Source organism: Leptonychotes weddellii, chromosome 3 (assembly GCF_054177405.1).
Source record: "Leptonychotes weddellii isolate Sample4059 chromosome 3, ASM5417740v2, whole genome shotgun sequence".
Classification (NCBI taxonomy): Eukaryota; Metazoa; Chordata; class Mammalia; order Carnivora; family Phocidae; genus Leptonychotes; species Leptonychotes weddellii.
This window is the reverse complement of record NC_138371.1, coordinates 9,903,518-9,924,936: the sequence shown is the minus strand read 5'-3', so window position 1 is coordinate 9,924,936 and position 21,419 is coordinate 9,903,518. Positions and strand designations below refer to the sequence as shown.

The 21,419-nt window shown below is 41.5% G+C and overlaps 1 long non-coding RNA gene across 2 annotated transcripts; it reads left to right on the top strand.

Annotated features, from left to right (window-relative positions):
• The first annotated feature begins 10 nt into the window (after positions 1-10).
• LOC145720445 (uncharacterized) lies at positions 11-20,396 on the top strand. Of its 2 annotated transcripts, XR_014143352.1 has the most exons (5): positions 11-3,033; positions 11,211-11,227; positions 11,574-11,723; positions 13,448-13,622; positions 19,731-20,396. It is a non-coding gene; the product is annotated as an uncharacterized LOC145720445 (long non-coding RNA). The 2 variants fall into 2 exon arrangements; XR_014143351.1 differs by lacking the exon at positions 19,731-20,396 and having other exon boundaries at positions 13,448-14,135.
• The last annotated feature ends 1,023 nt before the right edge of the window (positions 20,397-21,419 follow it).

Here is a 21,419-nt window from a genome sequence, read left to right as displayed (position 1 = left end):
GTGGCTCGTGTGGCTGCGGCTCGCATGGCTGCGGCGGTGGGAAGGGCTGTTGCCAGCAGAAGAGCTGTTGCCAGCAGAAGAGCTGTTGCAAGAAGCAATGTTGCTGCTAGGCGGCCCGGGTGCAGGTGCTGCCATCGCTTGGGCTCCCCTCCGCCCATCTGTCTGTTCCCGCTGTCTCCTTGGGCTTTATGGCAACTTCCCCCTCGGTTCTCATGCTCTGAGTTTAAGTAACTTTGGTCATTTGAAAAATCGTCACGTGGACATTGTATACAATGTCATCCAAGAAAAAAGAGAGAGAACCTCTTGATGATTGAGCTCAGCAACCGTGACTTCTACTGTGTTCCCTTCATGTTTTTTTTCTATCTAGACATGACATCTTTCTGTATTTACCATAAATGTTCTGTCCTTTCTGTGGCCACAGAAGCTTTCTAGATACTCCCCTAAAAATCTCTTAATAAAGTACAAAAATAAACTCTGAACAGTTGTTACTGTTTTATTCTTAGAGTTATTTTCATTAAGCTAACATTAATTATGTTCCTTCATGGGTTGGGGCTGTCAATACACAATTAATTATGCCTTGTGTGATTACAGTCTAGTCATACACAAATACACAAGGCAGAATAATGAACATGTCAAAAGGCAGTGATGTGGTGTGTCATGGCAGGAGGGAGTCCACATTGGTTGGATGGAGAATGAGTGTAATGGACTGGAATAACTTCAAGAAAGACATGACATTTGGGGGTGTGTTTTAAAGAATTAGTGAAGTCTTGACAGGTAGAGATGATTGAGGGCAGATATTTCAAGGAGAAGGGCAAAAAAGTGAGGGATGAGAAAGTTCAAGACATATATGGGAGCTTGCAAGCTGTGAGTGTGACCGAAATACAGAGTCTGAGTATAGTTGGAGATAAGCAATGACAAGACAGGGCATACAATTTATAGTGACAGCAACGACTAGCATTCACATTGCCCTTAAAAGCCAAGCATTCTTCTAAGAACGTACATGTTTTGATGGAAGCCATATTATTATGCCCATTACACAGAGAGAGAGGTTAAGTAACTCGCTTAAAGCACACGGGTGTTGCTGGTGAGGCTCTAATGTGACAGCGCTACGGGCTGGTGGTTTTTGAGAGGGGGTGTTTAATGCAACATACAGAGTTAACTGGTTCATGGAGAGAGCTGAAGCTATGCCAGCAATTCTGGAAAGACAATGAGGACCTGATACAATGGCAAATGGAAACCGGACGTGTACGTATGAGTGATAAAACCATAATACAAAACCCACCACGCGAGGGCCATGTCTGCAATCACAAAATAGGCAAGATACCAATGGTGATTGCTGTGGACTGAATAATGCACCCCCCATTCATGGTGGAAGCCCTAACTCCCAACATGATGGTATTTGGAGATGGTGTCTTTGAGAGGTAATTAGGTTTGGTTAAGGTCCTGAGGGTGTGACCTCATGATGGGATTAGTGCCCTCATAAAAAGAGGAAGAGATGCTAGAATTCTCTCTGCCCTGTGAGGGTACAGCAAGAAGGTGGCCATTTGCAAGTGAAAAGAGAGCTCTCACCAGAGCCCAACCACACTGGCATCTTGATCTCAGACTTCCCAGCCTCCAGAACTGGGAAATAAATCCTTGGTGTTTAAGTCAGTGAGTCTATGGTCTTTGGTTAGGGCAGCCTCGGATAATACAGTGATGTAACGATACATAGTGACTTCTATTCTTGTTTCTGAGAGCTTTGGGATACTGTAAAAGGCAGCCTGTTTTAAAATTCATATTAAATATGGTCAACACGGTGAGGACCTGACCATTTCCTTTAAGGTCGTTTGTCTCACTCTGTAAGGTGAAGGAGTGAAGGGACGTGATAACAATGTAAAAAAGCCACCCAATAAATCACACAATAAATTCTCTCACAAATCACTCCGATCCCGTTTGTCCTGTATGTACGTACACATTCATTTATTTATTTGACGGGAGGATGGGCAGATGGAGAGAGAGAGAGAATCCCAAGCAGGCCCCATGCCCAGCATGGAGCCCATCACGGGGCTCGATCCCACGACCCTGAGACCATGACCTTGAGCTGAAACCAAGAGTCACACTCAACTGACTGAGCCACCCAGGTGTCCTACAGTATATTTATTTTACTCCCTCGACGTGGGTGTTTGGAGGAGTGGCACGTTTCCTTGATTTGCTAACCTGAAAAGATCTAGACTTGAAAAAATTGTCTTTTTGGTCTACTTACCTGATCTTGATCTTTCGCATTCATTTCTAAGAATACTAATGGATTCAGATTGTAGACTAAAAATATGCTTTGTATGGATCCATAAGGCTTGGCACACATTACAGTTTGCTAATAATATTATTAGAATAAGTAGACACTAATTATAACATATGTATATAACCTATATGTTTTATATGTTTACATGTTACTCATATTTAACATTGTTTATTTATGTCATAGATGTTATCTTACATATGTTATACATATATTTGGATATATACATATCAGCTTATGTATGTGGTATATGTTATACATAATATTTATATACTTATATATATGCACACATATACACACATATGCACTCAGATTATGAATTTTATGACTCAACACATGAGTTTTTTCTTCACTCATTTGTAAGATCTAGTGATTTGCGAAGATATGTTCTCAAATACAGTTGTTTCTGGGAAGGCTTGCCTCCATCTCCTTCTGTCTGTTCCTTCTTGATCGTTGGGTCAACCGTGACTCCTGGGACTTTGCCCTTGTGTTTACTTTACCCTCTGTGGATTCTATGATCCAGGTTATCACAGGTTTGAGTGTTACCATCCAAAAGACCTTTGGTCACTTCAAAGCAGCCAAAGCAAAGACATAAGAATCCTCAGTAGATACTTATGCACAGAATGTCCTGGGATTGTGTTTACTGGCTGTCTGGGGAGGGAGAAGGTGAACATCAATGAGAAGGATGGGAGTGTGCTGGGAAGGATGAACAGGTGGACAATGATGGTTGACTTGGCTTGCCTTTCAATGTTGGAAAGGTAAGATTTGGTCTATCTCAATTTTTTTCTTTGGACCTGACTTCTGGTTCTCTTTGCTGTTAGAGGTTATATGACCTGTTTGATAAAGATGCCTCAAGTTAAAACAGAGCCTTACTGACTTCTGTTTAATCTATGATTCAAGTTCTCTCAACAAGCAAGTGTCTTTATGCCTTGGCAAGACCCTGAAGTAATAACATGGGCCTTAAATGTCTCCCTCATTTTCAGCTGATTCGAGTAAATTATTTCTCTTTTATATTTGTTAGACTAATTAAACTAAAATCAGATGATATTGAACTGAACCTCCTGTGATAAAGAAAATTAGTCTTATAATATTTAGTTTTTATATTAGGTAAATTTCAAGGGTCAGTTACTAAGAAATGTAATATAACATACTCAACGACTTTGTAACTTACTTCTTGTAAGGATATCATCTGCCAAAAGTGGCATACTATATTAGTTTCCTAGGGCTGTGGTAGCAAACCACCACAGGCTAGATGGCTTAAGTCACAGCAAGTTGTTTTCTCACAGTTCTGAAGGCTGAAGTCCAAGATCTAAGCTTGGGGAGGTTTGGTTTTTCCCGAGGCCTTTCTCCTGGGCTTGAAGATATCTGGCTGGGTCCTCACGTGGCCTTTTCTCTGGGTGTGTGCATCCCTGGTGTCTCTTTCTCTTCTTATAAGGATAACACCACTCATATTAGATTAGAGCCGCACCCTTAAGCCTTTATTTATCCTTAGTGACCTCCTGAAAGGTCTTATCTCCAAATACCATAGGACTGGCGTCCTTAGAGAAACTCGGCCATGTGAGGACAGACACACATGGGGAATGTCATGCGGTAACAGCCTCGGAGATTGGAGTTGTGCAGGTGTAAGCTGAGGAATGCCAGATTGCCAGAAAACCAGCAGAAGCTAGAAAAAGGCAAGGAAGGGTTCTTCCGTGGTTTTCAGAGGGAGCAGGCATCTGGATTTCTGACTTCTGGCCTCCAGACTATGAGATAATAAATTTCTGCTGTTTTAAGCCACCCAATTTGTGATTCCTTGTTACAGCAGCCCTAGGAAGCTAATACAGGGGTTAAGTACCCTGCATTTAAGAGTAGTATATAAAGAATTGCTATTGATTTCTTTCATTTGGTCCAATATGTGGTCACTGTGCTGAGCTCTCTCACTAGCTCTAATGATTTCTCAGTTGATTCCATTACTATTTCTAGGAATCTTTGTCTTATTCCTGATAGTAATGGCAATATACCTAAAGCCTCTCCATTAAATATAAGGTTCACTGTAGATTCCTTGGACATTTCTAGGTAGCTAAGGGGTACTTTAAAAAAAAACCAAAAACATAAAAAGTTGTCCAGTTTTATGAGATGCTTTTTATGTATAAGTTGAAGTAGTCTTAACTTTTCTCCTTCAGTCCATTGAAGTAGTGAATTTTGTAAGTGAAATGGCCCTACACATTTTTTTTTTTTCTGGTATGGTCCCTACCTAGTATGGAATCAATATTAAAACTTGCCTTATAAAATGAGCCAGGCAGCTTTCTTTTTAAAAAAATATTTCCTAGAACAATTTTATAAATAAGGAATTAAGTATTTTAAAGAATTTGGTAGGATTAACTAAGCAAGGGGTACTTGAAAATGTATGTGTATTTGTTGATAATTTTCAAAAATGCAAGGTTAATAAAAAAGTTAAACAAATTGATTCCCAGTAGAGGGAAAGAGGAAACAAAACGTGAACTAGTTACAACTGAGTCAACATGGATATAGATCTCACAAACAGGGAGTAGATACAGCAAGATAAAGCATTATGCAATTTATGTACAGTTTAATACCATATAAGACCTTCCTCAATAGGACTATATAATTGATATGGATACATATACATACTGTGAAATTATTAAAAATTATTTTTAAAATGAGAAAGACACAACTTTAAAAAAATTAATTCCAGTGTAGTTAACATACAGGGTTATATTAATTTCAGGTGTACAATATAGTGATTGATTCAACAGTTCCATACATCACCCAGTGCTCATCAAGATAAGTGTACTGTCAGTCTCCTTCACCTATTTCACCTACCTCCCACCTCCCTTTTGGTCACCATCTGTTTGTTCTCTGCAGTTAAAAGTCTGTTTTTTAGTTTGTCTCTCATTTTTTCCCCTGTTCATTTGTTTTGTTTCTTAAATTCCACATGAGTGAAATCATATGGTATTTGTCTCTCTCTGACTGACTTACTTTGTGCAGCATTATACTCTCTAGATCCATCCCTGTTGTTGCAAATGGCAAGATCTCATTCTCTTTTACAGCTTAATAATATTCCATTGTATATATATACCATATCTTCTTTATCCATTCATCTACTGATGGACACTTGAGCTGCTTCCATAAGGCTATTGTAAATAATGCTACCATAAACATAGGTGTGCATGTATCCCTTTTGAATTAGTGTTTTTGTATTCTTTGGATGAATACCCAGTAGTGCAATTGCTGGGTTGTAGGGTAGTTCTACTCTGAACTTTTTGAGGAAACTCCATACTGTTTTCCACTGTGGCTGCACCAGCTTGCATTCCCACCAACAGTGCACGAGTTTCCTTTTTCTCCACATCCTCGCCAACAGTTGTTCTTGTGTTGTTGATTTTAGCCATTCAGACAGGTGTGAGGTGGTCTCATTGTGGTTTTGATTTGCATTTCCCTGATATAAGGAGTGATGTTGAACATCTTTTCATGTGTCTGTTGGCCATCTGTATGTCTTCTTTGGAGAAATGTCTGTTCATGAAAGGCACAGCAACATTATGATTATCTTTTTTTTTGTTTTGTTTTAAGATTTATTTATTTATTTGAGAGTGAGCGAGAGAGTACATATATGTTTGCATGGCACGTAGGGGAAGGGGCAGAGGGAGAGGGACAGAAGTGGACTCCCCACTGAGTGTGGGACCTCACGCAGGGCTTGATCCCAGAACCCTGAGATCATGACCTGAGCCAAAACCGAGAGTCAAACGCTTAACCAACTGAGCCACCCAGGAGCCCCTATGATTGTCTTTTTGGGCCCAAGAAGGAATCAGTTAGTCCAACTTATTGAATGGAAGTCATAATCCGGTATCCCTCCCTGTAAAAGTTATCTTCTGGGGGTGCCTGGGTGGCTCAGTCATTAAGCATTTGCCTTCGGCTCAAGTCATGGTCCCAGGGTCCTGGGATTGAGTCCCACATTGGGCTCCTTTCTCAGCAGGGAGCCTGCTTCTCCCTCTGCCGCTGCCCCCTGCTTGTGTTACCTCTCTCGCTATGTCTCTGTCAAATAAATAAATAAAATATTTAAAAAAAAAAGTTTCTTCTGAACACATTTCTTGTGCATGCACTTAACACACTCTGGATAAAATGTTAAATGGGTCTCATAGCTTTCTCTGCCTGACTTTGGTTGGGGAGAAGCTTAGAGTCAATTTTTCTGTCCACTCCAGTGAAGAGCAGGACTGCATCATGTCTGTTTTTCTATATTAGTTTTTCCTCTTAGTGTGATTTCCTCTTAGTGCTCCCTTGCCATCATGTTTTCAACTCTTTATCTTTCTGTGTGTTTTTTGTAAGCCATCTCAAGTCCTTTGTGAAATCAAGTGGAGTATAAATAAGCAAGCAAGAAAATAATCAAACAAAAGCCATCGGCACTTCAGCCAAGTAAAATGTTGATAGTTACTTGTCCTTCCTGGAGCTTCCCAGAGTTCAGCTTCTCAAATTGGTTCCTACTGGTCCACCCTGAGCAGTTTTCTTCCTAGAGGAAAAATACATCCATTATGAAAAACCTTTCTTTACGTGCATTTCCCCCCTTCTTCCATCTACCTTATTTTGATGCATAGTGAAAGATGGACCCAATAATTCCTCCAAACACTAAATTGTGCATAATGCCAAAGAGAGGCAGGTAAGATTGGAGGAGAAGAACTTCACCTGTACCATGATAAATGACCTTTTGTCTTGTCCAGAAGAGATAGATTTTCACAGTCCTATCTTGTGGAAATTCAGATGTCATGTTTTCAATGATCCATGTAAATTATTCTTCTTCAAAGTAGACATCTTTTTCACATATTTTAAATTGTTCTTCTCTCATCCTACTTAGCCATCTCTCAAGGCCATGTTTGCTAACAAAGACTTTTGAATAGGGTCCATTCAAGTGGAAGAGAAAAATGGTTTGACCAAAGGCCCCCGAGACACACACACGACCTCTTGTTCTGAGATCTGATTGGAGGTGTAGCCATCTGCCTCTCTGTGTCTTCTCATGCTGTGACTGGTCTCAAAAACCCAAATTACAACTCCATAATGTTTTTTCATCCTTGTTTTGCAGAGATTGCTTTTGGAGATATCAAGTCTAAATTTGAGATTTCTTATTAAGACCTCACGGTGTCCTTTTTCTGAATGAAACTCACTCTTGACTTCGCTCCTTCTTTTCTTTCCTTGTTATTCCTTCATTCATATTTCTGCACTTGAAAAAAATCATATATATATGTACATACATATATATGAAATATATATGTATATATGAAATATATGGATATATATGTATGTACATATATATATGAAATAAAGTGGCACATAACTAATAAAAGAGAGCAGTGTTTAGAAAAATACTTTTTCTTCTTTTCCCAGACAGAAATAACTTTTCTGGTGGCTTTTTTTTTTTTTTTTGATAATGAAAAATAAAGCTTCATTAGTTTTTAAAAATAGCTTATTAAGTGTATATCTTCACAATCACATTGTCACAGCATATTCTGCATTCAAGGACAACTCTCTTCGTTGGACATTTTTTGGTTAAGACTCTGATCACAGCAACATTTCTTGACATGTTTGGGATTCACTGAGCACCAATTCTATTTTTCAGTCTAAAGTTTACAAAGGAGGACTCTTAGCACATCCCCTAGCCAGAAGCTTTCTGCAGTGTCTGATGTTGATGACTATGTCTGCATAGGTGTGAGCAGGAGTGCTGTGTGTCCTGATGGTGCTAATTTATGAGGGCAATTGGCTGAAGACCAGGAGAGGCTCTGGAAGGATTAGCTTGAAGCAATAGGTGAGGAAGATCACGGTTGATGTTGGTGTCCTCACTCCTGTTCCTCTTCTGTGCCTTAGGTTGGTGGTGGTGCTGGGGAGGGCTCACGTTTTCACCTGTCTTCAGTGACTCATGTGTTCCCTTTCTTTCTCAAAACCTACTCTCAGGAAATATTTGATAACAGAAGTCACTTCTTAAAAGTTGAAGATGACTAGTCCCACGCAAGGTTTCATTTAATATTTTAACTGGGAACCGTGTGCCTTTGCAGGAATGTCAACTGTGATTACTAGTTGGGGCTGAAGCACTTTTGTGATGTTCTGCATAAGTTCTGGTCTCGAGAGGAAAGCTGCCTGCAGAGAGAGCACACAGAATGTTAATCCGCTTAAATAATAATTATGCAAAATAAGAGTTAATGGCACACTGGATAATCATCCAACATTTCTGTGCTGACCCTTTGGCACATAGCCCAAGAGAGGAGAGTGCGCCATATTCAGTAAAGGGCAAAGTTTAATAATTGGCTGTAATGCACCTTTATGGCCATTTCCCCAGGCTCTGTTTTTCTAGCAGGGAAAATGGTATCTTAATCGTTTAACACTGTTACTGTTCTTTGTTTTCAAAAGAGCATGAGCTATTTTGTTAAATGTGGGCACTTTAAATCAAACAGTGATAACCACCTTAGAAGATCTCTTCTTTTCTTTTTTTTTTTTTTGCCTTTAGCCTCTTTTTTTTATTATTTTTAAATTAAGGATTTTATTTATTTATTTTACACACAGAGAGAGAGAGAGAGAGAGAGAGAGCACAAGCAGGGGGAGCAGCAGCAGAAGGAGAGGGAGAAGCAAGCTTCCCGCTGAGCAGGGAGCCCAATGTGGGCTCGATCCCAGGATCCTGGGATCATGACTTTAGCCAAAGGCAGACGCTTAACGACTGAGCCACCCAGGCACGTTGTGCTCTTAGCTTCTTGTGTCTTACTTATTTATAGGGAAAATTACTGAAGTGGAATTACTATGGTATGTAGGTGTGGGCATCGTACCTTATAAAAGAGGTAGCATGTGGGGGCGCCTGGGTGGCTCAGTCGGTTAAGCATCTGCCTTCTGCTCAGGTCATGATACCATGGTCCTGGGATCAAGCCCTACATTGGGCTCCCTGCTCAGTGGGGAGTCTGCTTCTCCCTCTCCCGCTCCCCCTGCTGTGTTCACTCTCTCTCTCTTTCTCTCTGTCAAATAAATAAATAAAATCTTTTTTTAAAAAAGAGAGAGAGAGAGAGCATGTGTTCCACAGATACATGCTAGTCATGGATCAATATGCATGGCCTCCCCTCCACCCCTCAGGTTTTGAGTTTGTCTGCCAGTTCTGAGAGTGGAAAACTGAAAGAAGTTCAGAAAGACAAAATTGATTTGTGTTTGGAGGACAGAGAAGGATTAGATGAGGAAAGAAAATAGGTAGGATCCTGCAAGAAGAGAGCCAAGGCTGAGTTCTTTGGGAATTCATGGGTCATTTTCAGAAGGTGAGGAGATGAAGAGGTTGGCCATGCTCCATGCAGCGGGTACTCGAGAGACGGGAGAGTAAACATGCTCAGGATGTTTTCCCCTGACTTTTATAGTTTGCTTCCCACTTTTGAACTTTGCTAAGAGATTGCAGTGAACATTCATGTCTTATTTTTTCCTGGGTAATGTGACTCTGCTAAGACAGACTATAGGGCAATGCAGCCTTACAGAGAATGTGCACATCTGTCTACCACTCTATCTAAACCAGTGTTGATTTTATATCATGAAAGTAAATCATGATAATGGAGAAATGTAAATGGTCCAGCAGTGGACAAAGTAAAAAGCAAAAGTTCACTGTGAATCTCATCACTTAAATATAATCACATTTACATTTGGTAGCTACTCTGTTTTTTTTTTCTACACCTTTACTAACATGTAGTTAATATTTGCAAAGCGAGACTAAGTTCTATCTATATACTTCTGTGCAACTTTCGTTTTTCACTTGTTAGTACTGCATGCCATCTCTCTGTCTCTCCATATCTTTTGGAAATTCTTGCAAAGTTTTCCATCTTATAGATTTACTATAGTTGTTTTTATAACTTTCTCACCATTAATGGGCATTTAGGTTGTGTCCAGTTTGTTGATATTGTCAACAGTGCTTCAGTGAGCATCCTTGAACATATGGACATACAGATTCTACCATAAACTACCCTTTAAAAAAAGTAAAAGTCTCTTATTATCGTTTGTATTTCTATGTTATCAGTTGTAACATCTCCTCTTTCATTTCTGATTTTATTTATTTGAGTCCTCTTTTTTTCTTGATGAGTCTGGCTAAAGGTTTGCCAATTTTGTTTATCTTTCCAAAGAACCAGCTCTTAGTTTTATTGATCGTTTCTGTTGTTTTTTTAGTCTCTATTTCATTTATTTCTGCTCTGATCTTTGTTATCTCCTTCCTTCTACTAACTTTAGGCTACAGTTCTTCTTTTTCTAGTTCCTTGAGGTATAAATTTACATTGTTTATTTGGGATTTTTCTTGTTTGTTGATGTGAGCATTTATTGCTATGAACTTTCCCTTTAGAACTGCATCTCATAAGTTTTGGTGTATTACATTTCCATTTGTCTCAAAGTATTTTTTGATTTCTCTTTTGATTTCTTCTTTGACCCATTGGTTGTTTGGTAACATGTTGTTTAATCTCCACATATTTGTGAATTTTCCAGTTTTCTTCATTTCTAGTTTCATACCTCTGTGGTCAGAAAAGATGCTTGATATGATTTCAGTACTCTTAAATTTATTAAAACTTGTTTTCTGGCCTAACATATGATCTATGCTGGAGAATGTTCCATGTACACTTGAAAAGAATGTGTGTGTATTCTCTTATTTTTGGATGGACTGTTCCTTATATGTTTATTAAACCCATCTGGTCCAATGTGTTGTTTAAGGCCAATGTTTCCTTATTGATTCTGTCTGTATGATCTCTCCATTGACGTAAATGAGGTATTAAAATCCCCTACTATTGTATTGCTAACTATTTCTTCCTTTAGGTCTGTTAATAATTGCTTTATGTATTTAGGTGCTCCTATGTTGGGTGCGTAAATACTTACAAATGTTATACCCTCTCATTGGATTGACCTCTTTATGATTATGTAGTGTCCATCTTTGTCTCATTATTGTTTTTTGTTTCAGAGTTTATTTTATCTGATGTAAGTATAGCTACTCCAGCTTTCTTTTGGTTTCCATTTGTATGAAATATCTTTTTCTATTCCTTCACTTTTAGTCTCTGTGTGTCCTTACACCTAAATTGAGTCTCTTGTAAGCAGCATATAGATAGGTCTTTTTTTTTTTAAATTGATTCAACCATTTTATGTCTTTTGATTGATTTAAAGTAATTATTGATAGGTATGTACTTAAATTCTGTTACTTGTTTTCTGGCTATTTTTATAGTTTTCCATTCCTTTCTTCTTCTCTTGCTCTCTTCCTTTGTGATTTGATGCTTTTCTTTTCTTTTCTCTTCTCTTCCCCGCCCCCCCCCCCACCCACCTTGCCGAGGATCTTTGCTAAGCCTAGGAAAGCCAGACTTCATCTTCCAGGCAGTCGTGAACCAGACAGGACTTTGAAGCAGGGGAGTGGTGTGATCAGATCTGAACTCTCCAAAGTCCTCTCTGATGAGGAAATAACCAAAGCAAAGGGTTTGAACAAGTGAGTCACTGGGCAGGGGTATGTGTGACAGGAAACATTGCAAAAAATTGGGAAAATGTGAAACCCCTAGCAGAGAATTAAGAGGCTCTTGTGAAGTGGACTTTCTGGTGTTCATGTTTAAGCATGAAACAGTAAACTGCGTGCTCGGAGAGGTGGACACCTCAACAGAAAATTATAACAACAGTTAGCTCTTACTGCGTGGCTACCAAGGGACTTTCTGAGCACTCTTCATATATTAGTTCATAGAATCCATGCAACGATTCCATGATATAAATTCTGGTTTACCTCCATCTTACAGGTAAAGACAAAGAGGCACACAGCAGCATTAGGTGATCTACCCAGGGTCATTGAACTAGTAGTAGGCAGAACTGGCTCTTGAATTTAGGTAGCTTGGCCCCTGAGCTGCAGCTCTTAAACACAGCCCTGCGCTGCCACCTGGTGGCTGAACACGGGGAGTGCAACAGTAGGGTTGTTTTCTGGGCCAGTGCGGGGGGGGGGGGGGGGGGGGGGGTCAGCGAAGGCTCCAGAAGGATGGGAACTTGGAGCAGAAGGTGGGAAGACATTTGAGACAAAGTGCTGGAGGACACTTGAGAGAGAAGGAGAAACACGTGCCAAGGCAGGAAGGCTACAGTTTTGGTGCCCTGCGTGGAGAACATCATCATCCTGGTGAGCCGGGAGGAAAGTGGGACATGTCAGGAGATGAGGTGGAGAGGTCATAGAGAGCACGTTATAGGGGACCTCCTAGGGACTGGGACTTTGAACATGAGCTGGTGGGAAACCACTGAAGAGCAAACCACAGGAGCAATGGGGCGAGATTCCCATTTGACACAAATTGCCCAGTTGCTACAAGAAGCAGGAAAATGGATGGGAGAGCTGAGACCAGGGCAGGAGGTCAACAGAGCCCCCTGAGGGAGAGGATGAGCTGCTAGTGGAGGGCAGGGAAGGCAGGGTGGTCAAGGAGGGTTTCAGGGGCAAAGTGGTGGGAGCTTGGGAGTGGATGTGAGGTGGGGGGACGAGACAGAGGGTGAGGAGTGAGGGTGGGGTCTGCAGTCATGATGATCTGCAGTGGAGAAGAAGCAGGAGGAGCAGGTTCGGGGACACCAGGGGAAAGACACGGGTACAGTTGTTTATTGTTTCTGAAGCTCCATAGCGGGGACCCTCAATCAGGGAAGATTTTGACTCCAGGAGATATTTGGCAATGTCCAAGACATACTTGGTTCTCATAACTGGTGGTGGGCTCTGTTGGTTGCTGCAGAACATCTTACAATGCCCAGGACACCCCCACAACAAAGAATTATGTGACCCCAGATGTCAATGGGGCCAGCCTCAGCATGCAGCTCAGTGTCACCTGTGTGGCTGCTGGGTCAGAGCCCCAGGGCAGGCCACCGGCTGGCTCGGTCATGCAGTCTGTCCCTGCCATGCTGCTCCGGGAGCCAAAGCAGAATAATTCTATCTTACAGAAATAAGGCCCTGAGCTCCTGGCAGATTCCCAGTGCATCCCACAAAGGGCAATGTTCATTCAGGGTTCCCTGCCCCACAGGAGGGGTTAGTCAGCCTCTGTGAGCTAAGAAATGCATTCTGAGGCCCAGACAGCTAGATTACAGCCTTATCTTTGAGGAAGCCACTGGAGAAAGCTGGCGACTAATGGGAGTAAGATTCTCTTTGAGGGGGTATTAGTTCATTCTGAGGGTAGGTTCAAGGCTTTTCTCCTTTCCTTTCTCCAGGGCTGCCTTCTTAGGAGCAGAGAAGTGGACCAGTAGGCTCATGGGAGTTGCAGCTTCACCGGCTGGCCATCCAACTTTGGGAATTGATTCTTAACAAAACATGAATTCTTCTTCACTGTTGGTGCTATGAGCTGCAGTTCCAAGAATAGGGCTGCAAACCCACGATGGTGGATGGGTGAGTGGAGGGGAGTGGCTGCTTCTCCAGGATGCCTGTGGACCCCTCCATCTGCCCAGCAGCTCTTGGCCACAGCGGAAGCCCAGGCAGAAGCACATCGCACCATGCTGTTTGAGTGAAAGTAACCTATTTCCCCTAACTGACATCACTGGGCTGACTGTTGAGAACAGTTTTCTTAAGAACCATTCCTTGTTTGCATATGCAGGAGAATCTGGAGGGAAGAGAGAAACCTGCCTTATTCATAGACTCTTCATACATTGAAAGTTTGCGTGGACTCTAATACATTACTTTCTTTTCTTGAGGCAAAGCCAAGGTTTAAGAAAAGAGTTTACGGGGCACCTGGGTGATGCAGTGGCTTAAGCGTCTGACTCTTGGTTTTGGCTCATGTCATGATCTCAGGGTCCTGGGAAGGAGCCCTGTGTTTGCTCCACGCTCAGCCCAGGGCCTGTTTGGGTTTTTCTCTCCCTCTGCCCTCCCCGCCCCCCCGGACTCCCCAGCTCAGTTTCTCTCTCTCTCTCTCTCTCTCTCTCAAATAAATAAATAAATAAATCTTTTTTTTTTTTAAAGATTTTATTTATTTGTTTGACAGAGAAAGACAGCGAGAGAGGGAACACAAGCAGGGGGAGTGGGAGAGGGAGAAGCAGGCTTCCCGCCGAGCAGGGAGCCCGATGCGGGGCTCGATCCCAGAACCCCGGGATCATGACCCAAGCCAAAGGCAGACGCTTAACAACTGAGCCACCCAGGTGCCCCTAAATAAATAAATCTTAAAAAAAAGAAGAAAAAAAAAGAAAAGAGTATGCAAGTTTTGGGTACCAATTTTAGCTAGGAAAACCACAGGTTAGAGTCTAGACAGATGATGCACTAAGACATGGAGATCCTCTACCCACAGGACACCCTTCTTGAATGCCAAAGATATTAATGAAATGAATGAGAAAGCAGGGCAGTGTGGGTAAAGCACAGCTAAACTCGCGTGTACTAGAAATAAGCTTTGTGGTTTGAGAATGCTAGTTGACTCAGTTTCTCCACTGGTTTTGAAAAAATAGCACTATTTGCTTATATGAGGGTGGCATAGGAATCAATGTTTAAATGTTTTGTAATAATAAGATAAGACGTGAGTGAAAGGAACAGAATGCAGATTGCGGGGCCAATGATGCTATTCATCATTCTTCTGTGTCAAGAACTGTTGAACGGTTTCCCTCCTCACATTCCTTCCCCTGGTGGCCAGATATTAATTTCTGTTGACTTTGGATGCGGTGGGGTGGGGTGGGGGGGCTGGCAAGCGCTTTCCTGTGAAATGGGGAAAACAGGAAGCAGCTCAACTCTTTGCCATTCTCTGACAGATGCCTTCAGCCTTTGTTAACTGTCTTCACTGCTTTGCTTCTCAGCTCTTTCTATTTACAAAGTAACAGAGGTGAAAGAAATAAGTAAGGGATGAAATGAGCTATCCCGCCATTGACCAACGCTCAGGCGGCCTCGCCTCCTTGAGCTTCAGGAAGGAAGTGCTCTTTCTCCTGGGAGGTGTTGAGGCCTGGGCCCCCACACAGAGACCAGACATCAGGCCTGGAGGTGAGCGCCTGGATAGACACCACCTCTCCCGTCCAAGTGGCATTTGACCAACTGGACAGGACTGGCTCACTCCTAGAGGTAGTCTCTCTGCTACCAGTTTTTCAAAAGAAAAATCTGGAATTATAGGATGCAGAATAGTTTAACTTTGTGACACTCCTTTTCTGCTAAAGTTCCTGGGAAGAGTCCCTCTTATAACAGTATCTAAAAGCAATTGCTTGGAAATAGTTCCTTTGTGGTTTACTGTTTGTCAGTAACATTGTAGTCTTGGCTCATTGATTAATTTGGAAATTCTCCAGGGCCCGAAGCCTTCCTGATTAGGGCACCTAGGAAAGTGGTGTGAGAAATATGTCCTGGGCGAGTGTGCAAACAGATGCTGAATGAGGCTTTGAGGCCAAACCAGAGGTGCAGGGCTCCCGCGGGCCCCGTATCAACTCTGTGGGATTCTACCCAGTGTGTCTCTGCTTCTTTGTCTTTAAATGGAAATGCGCCTTGATCATGGCGTGGAAGTCAGTCCGGTTCAGCACCCATATTAGTTTGTTCTTGCCACTGTATCAAAGAACCACAAACGTGGTGGCTCCCGTTGATACACATCGGTTGTCCTTCGGTTCTGGAGGCCTGGAGTCTGAAATCAGTCTCGTGGGATAAAGTCAAGGTGTGGGCAGAGCTGGTTCCCTCTGGAGGCTCTGAGGGGAGAAAGACGTCCTTGCCTTTTCTAGACTCTGAAGGCCTTGTGCATGTCTTGACTCAGGTCTTTCCCCACATCCCTCCAACCCCCTGCTTCCATGTCGCTCCACTTTCTGCCTGTTCTGTAATCAAATCTTCTCGCTCCCTCTTCTGAAGACACTTGTGATTATATTTAGGGCCCACCCTAATAATCCAGGATAATTTTCTTATCTCAAAAGCCTTCATTGGGGCCGCCTGGGTGGCTCAGTTGGTTGAGTGTCCGACTCTTGATTTCAGCTCAGGTCACCATCTCAGGGTTGTGAGCCCTGAGTCGGGCTCTGTGCTTTGCGGGGTCTGCTTGAGAATTCTCTCTCTCCCTCTCCCTCTGCCTCTCCACCCCCTCAAATAAATAAATAAATCTTAAAAAAAAAATCTTATCAAGTCTGTGGAGTCCCTTCTGCTCTGTAAGGTGACATTCACAGGGTGTAGGGATGAGGACCTGGTTATCTTTGGGGCCAGTATTCAGCCAACTGGAGCACTTTTCCTTCAACATTAGTCAAACTGGATCATGTTTATTCTTGGGAAAATCCTCATAAAGTCTGAAAATATTTGCAAAATTGGAGGCTGACACAACTATGCTGAAAGCAAATGTTTTAGCTTTAGGAAGTGCTACTTGGACAAAGAAAAAGCTTCCTGCTAACAAGCAAGACATTTATTTGCTGAAACTACACTTTATTTGAACGACAGCTTTTTATTGCAGTTGATACTTTTATTTTATATATTGTTACATTTGGCGCTGTCATGATAACATCCACCAGTTTCCCCCGGCTTTGTCTGAGAGGTGTTTTCCTTAGAGTCTCCTAATTTCTGGAATCCTTTCCCCTCTGATCATGAGTCATGGAGCTCTGAGCTGTGTCAAGGTGCTGCTGTGCTCACACGAGCTAGTGCAGGGAATGTGCTTCCACCGAAGAAAGAGATGGCTCGATGCTGGAGGAGTGTTTCATTTTCTCATGTCAGAAACAGTGAACGTACTAGAGAACATGGTTGTGGAGGTAGAGGCACGTTTTAAAAGGAGTAAATGCAGTTGTCTTCAGCACTGATTTGAATGTCAGGAGATCTGGCTCTAACCAGATGACAAATTTGGGGCCAGTCATTTGCCTTTTGTGGTCATTGGTTCCTCACTTGAAAGAAAAAACACTTTCCTACATTATCTGTGGGTCCCCTTCCTCCTCTCCCACGCTAGGATTCTTATAAGTTAAGTCGATTCTGACAAGTTTCTTCACTAATTTGCCAAAGGCCTTATGAGGCCTTCTGGGTCATTATTGAGATCCTCCTCTAGGTACTTTTCTCCTTGAGATTCCCCAGAGTAACATGAATGAGCTCTCAACGTGCAAGGCAAACAAATCTCGAAAACAAACAAGGGAAGGTTTGAAAGCTGTAGGAAGTCCTATTTTTCTTTTTTTTTTAAGTAGGCTTTATGTCCAGTCTGGAGCCCAATGTGGGGCTCCAACTCACGACCCTGAGATCAAGACCTGAGCTGAGATCAAGACTTGGATGCTTAACCGACTGAGCCCCCGGGGGCGCCAGGAAGTCCTGCTTATTTGCTCCGGGGCCTATATGATGAAAAGGGCAGGTGCTATTGTATGAGTGAAGTTCATTCTTCTCAGTAGCCTCATCAAGCCCTGCAAACCACACAACCCACCCCACTGGCTGAACACTAAACCAGACCCTCTTTCGTTAACCACACGCTATGATATATGTCTATAGAGGGAGAGCCAGTGATTGCTTAGTTCCTTAGGCTCTAACTTGATCTGCTCAGCGGGGTCCTACTTCCTAGGTCTGCTGCCTTCTTCTGTGTTTCTGACAGTATAAGGGATTTGTCCAGCTCCAGGTGACTTGACTGTCCTTACTTATTCTCTCATCATACCCACATTTCTATTAATTTCTTAAATTAAGACTTTTTTTTTAAAGCACAATTTTAGTTTCAGATCAAAATTGAGAGGAAGGTGCAGAAATTTTGCATACCACTGCTGCCCCTACGCAGGAACAGCCTCCCCACCAAAACCCCAGAGTGCTGCATTTGGTACAATTGACAAACCTCCATTGACATGTCATTATCACCCATAGTCCATAGTTTACACTAGTCTTCACTGTTGGTATTGTACATTCTATGGGTTTGGACAAATGTATAATGAAATTTAACCATTATTATAGTATCATACAGAGTATTTTCATTGCCCTGCAAATTCTCTGTCTTCCCCCTTTTCATTCCTCCCCCCCTGCCCCAACCCCTGGCAACCACTGATTTTTTTACTGTCTCCATAGTTTTGCCTTTTCCAGAATGTCATAGAGTTGGAATCATACAGTATGGAACCTTTCTTTCTTTTTTCTTAAAATTTTTAAAAGATTTTATTTATTTATTTGGAGGGGAGGGGAAGAGGGAGAGGGAGAAATAGACTCCTTGCTGAGCAGGGAGCCTGGCACGGGGCTCAATCCCAGGACGCTGAGATCATGACCTGAACCGAGGGCAGATGCTTAACCAACTGAGCCACCCAGGCGCCCCAGTATGGAGCCTTTTCAAATTGGCTTCTTTCACTAAGTAACATACATTTATGGTTACTCCATGTTTTTAAATGGCTGGATAGCTCATTTCATTGTAGTGCCAAATAATACTCCATTGTCAGATGTACCGCAGTTTTTTTACCCATTCACCTACTGAAGGACATCTTGATTGCTTCCAAGTTTTGGCAATTATGAATAAAGCTGTTATAAATATCTATGTGCAGGTTTTTGTGTGGACATAAATTTTCAACTCCTTTGGATAAATACCAAGGAGCACAGTTGCTGGATCATATGTTAAGAGTACGTTTAGTTTTTATAAGAAACCACCCAACTGTCTTCCAAAGTGGCTGTACCCTCTTGCATTCCCACCATCAGTGAATGAGAGTTCCTGTTGCTCTACACCCTCACCAGCATTTGGTGCCATCAGTGTTCTAGATTTTGGCCATTCTAATAGGTGTGGAGTGATATCTCAATGTTGCTTTAATTTACATTTCCCTGATGACATATGCTATGGGGCACTTTTCATATCTTTTTTGACATCTGTATATCTTCTTTAGTGAGGTGTCTTTGGTCCATTTTTTTAATCCTGTTGTTTGTGTTTTCATTATTAATGTTTAAGAGTTCTTGGCATATTTTGGATACTAATTCTTTATCACATGTCTCTTTTGCAAATATTTTCTTCCAGTCTGTGGCCTACCTTCTCATTCTCTTGACATTGTCTTTTGCAGAGCATATGTTTTCAATTTTAATGAAGTTCAACTTATTTCTCTTATGATTTGAGACTTCGGTGTTATATCTCAAAAATCATTGTCTTTCCAAAGGTCATGTAGATTTTTCTCTTATGTTATCTTCTAGGAGTTTTATGGTTTGGGGTGTTATTTTCTGTTGATTTTTAATGCAAACACTTTAGGTTTCTCTTTCGTATCCTTGTCTTTGCATATGATGAGTCTACCCACTTACCATGATATTTTTTTGTTTGTGAAAACAGGTCCCTCACTGAGAGTATTTCTGGCAGCAGGTATTAAGATAGTGGCATGGCATCCTTATTCTCTATGTACTTAGCCTATAATATTCATAGAGGGGATGATGAAGACTGTCTAGGGTAAGAAGATCTTGGGCTCAAACATCTTGCTTTGAAAGCATCACTTTTTTTCTAAACCAAATAGTACAAAACAGTTGCTTTTCAGTAGTAGATAATTATTGTCTCCTATTTCATTTTTGGTCTTCTTAGGGTTATAAATGTCTTTTCTTTGAACACAATAATGAATTACTTTACCCTTTCTCCATATCTGAACATTCTATCTTTTTCACCCAAAGTGAAATCAGCAGAAAAGAGGCCAAGCAGTCGACGATAGATCATCAAATATGGCACTGGAAGATCTGCACTGGAGTCCTGGTTCTCCTCTCACTAGAAAACTCACCCTGGAAAAGCCACTCAACTGATTCGGGCCTCCATTTCAGATCTGAAACATGAGTGGTTGTCCCAGACGACCTCTAAAGTTTCTGTGAAAATATCACTGAGCCTTAAGTAGGTCACTTTTCGTAGATTTTTCCACATCTAAATTGACCCTAGAAAGACTTTTCAAATCTATGTAAGTCAGTTTAAAAAAGAAAGACAAAGAATATAAGAGAGGAAATGATGAGTCTGTAGCTTTCCATTTCTCAGTTTTTAAAATCAAAGTTCTGGTATTGTCTATCAGAATTTCCATTGATCATGGAAAGGGCATTGGACCTCTCCTCTGTCTTTGTTGTTGATTAATAATCTTTCATTTCTATTCCACCCAAAGTTATAAGAGGGTTCTACGTTTTTATCTTTTTTGGTGCTTTGGTAGAGTGTGCGAACACTGTCAATGCTGATTTCTAAGAAGTATTGATGTTGAAATTTTCCTTGGTGTTTCGATGTTTTGTCCCCCCAGTATAAACTGGAAAAAAAATCTCTCCCACAACTTGAAAACTGACATGAAAAGCAATGCTAACAGTAAAGATTATTCTTGTAACGAAAAGAAAAATGTTGACATTTACACGTCTTGGTTCACTTTTTTCTTCCTTCCTACATGCTGACATGGGCAGTCCCAATCCACATGATTAATTCTCACGTGTTGTTCTTTACTTGGCATCATTTCACACAAGCCATTTGTTTAAAACAAACAAAACCCTGACAAGAATTTACCAGTATAAATTCATGGTTTCTGCTCCAAATTTTAGGTTGCTAGGGGTGGTTTGACCTTCAGAGAGACTCTGGTAAGAAGCAGATGGGATTATATGATGTTTGCAGCATTATCTGATTCTTGTTGAGATGGAGAATGTGGTGAGGAGTATGTAACAGAGGTAGAAGTAAGTCGAAGCCACCCAGGGAAACATATCTCACTGTCATGTCCCAGAGTGACTTGATTTTCTCTGGATTCTTCTTCCCTTGAAGACTTCAAGAAAAAGATGAAAGGAAATCTTCCATCATGAGAGAGAAAACAGCAGAGAGGCTTAGGTGGGGCCTTTGGAACCCATGTGTGGAAGAACTGGTTCTTGCATCTGGTTGTAGAGAAGTAAGGTCTTGTAAAAGTTAATTCCACCCCCCCCCCGCTGGAAAACAGGAGAAATGCAAGATTAAGCTAAGACAATAATAATAGTCTGCTTTGACTGCCATCAAGTTTGTGCATCAATATTTTATTTATTTTAAAAATTTCTGTTCTATTTTGGAGTAATTTTAGACTTGCAGAAAAGTTGCAGAGATGGTACAGAGGGTTCCTGTGTCCCCTTCAGCCAACTGTCCCCATGCGGCCAGCTTCCACAACCCTGGCACATGTAGTAAGACTGAGACCTTTTCACGGCAGTTTCTTATGAATTAAACTGCAGACTTCACTGGATTTCACAGGTTTCCCACTAATGGCCCTGTTCTATTCTGGGATCTCCTCGAGGTGAACATTTAGTTCATCTCTCTCAGTCTTCTTTGGTCTGTGACAGATTCTCAGTCTCTCTTTGTTTTTCATGAGTCTTTTTCCCTGAGTCTTT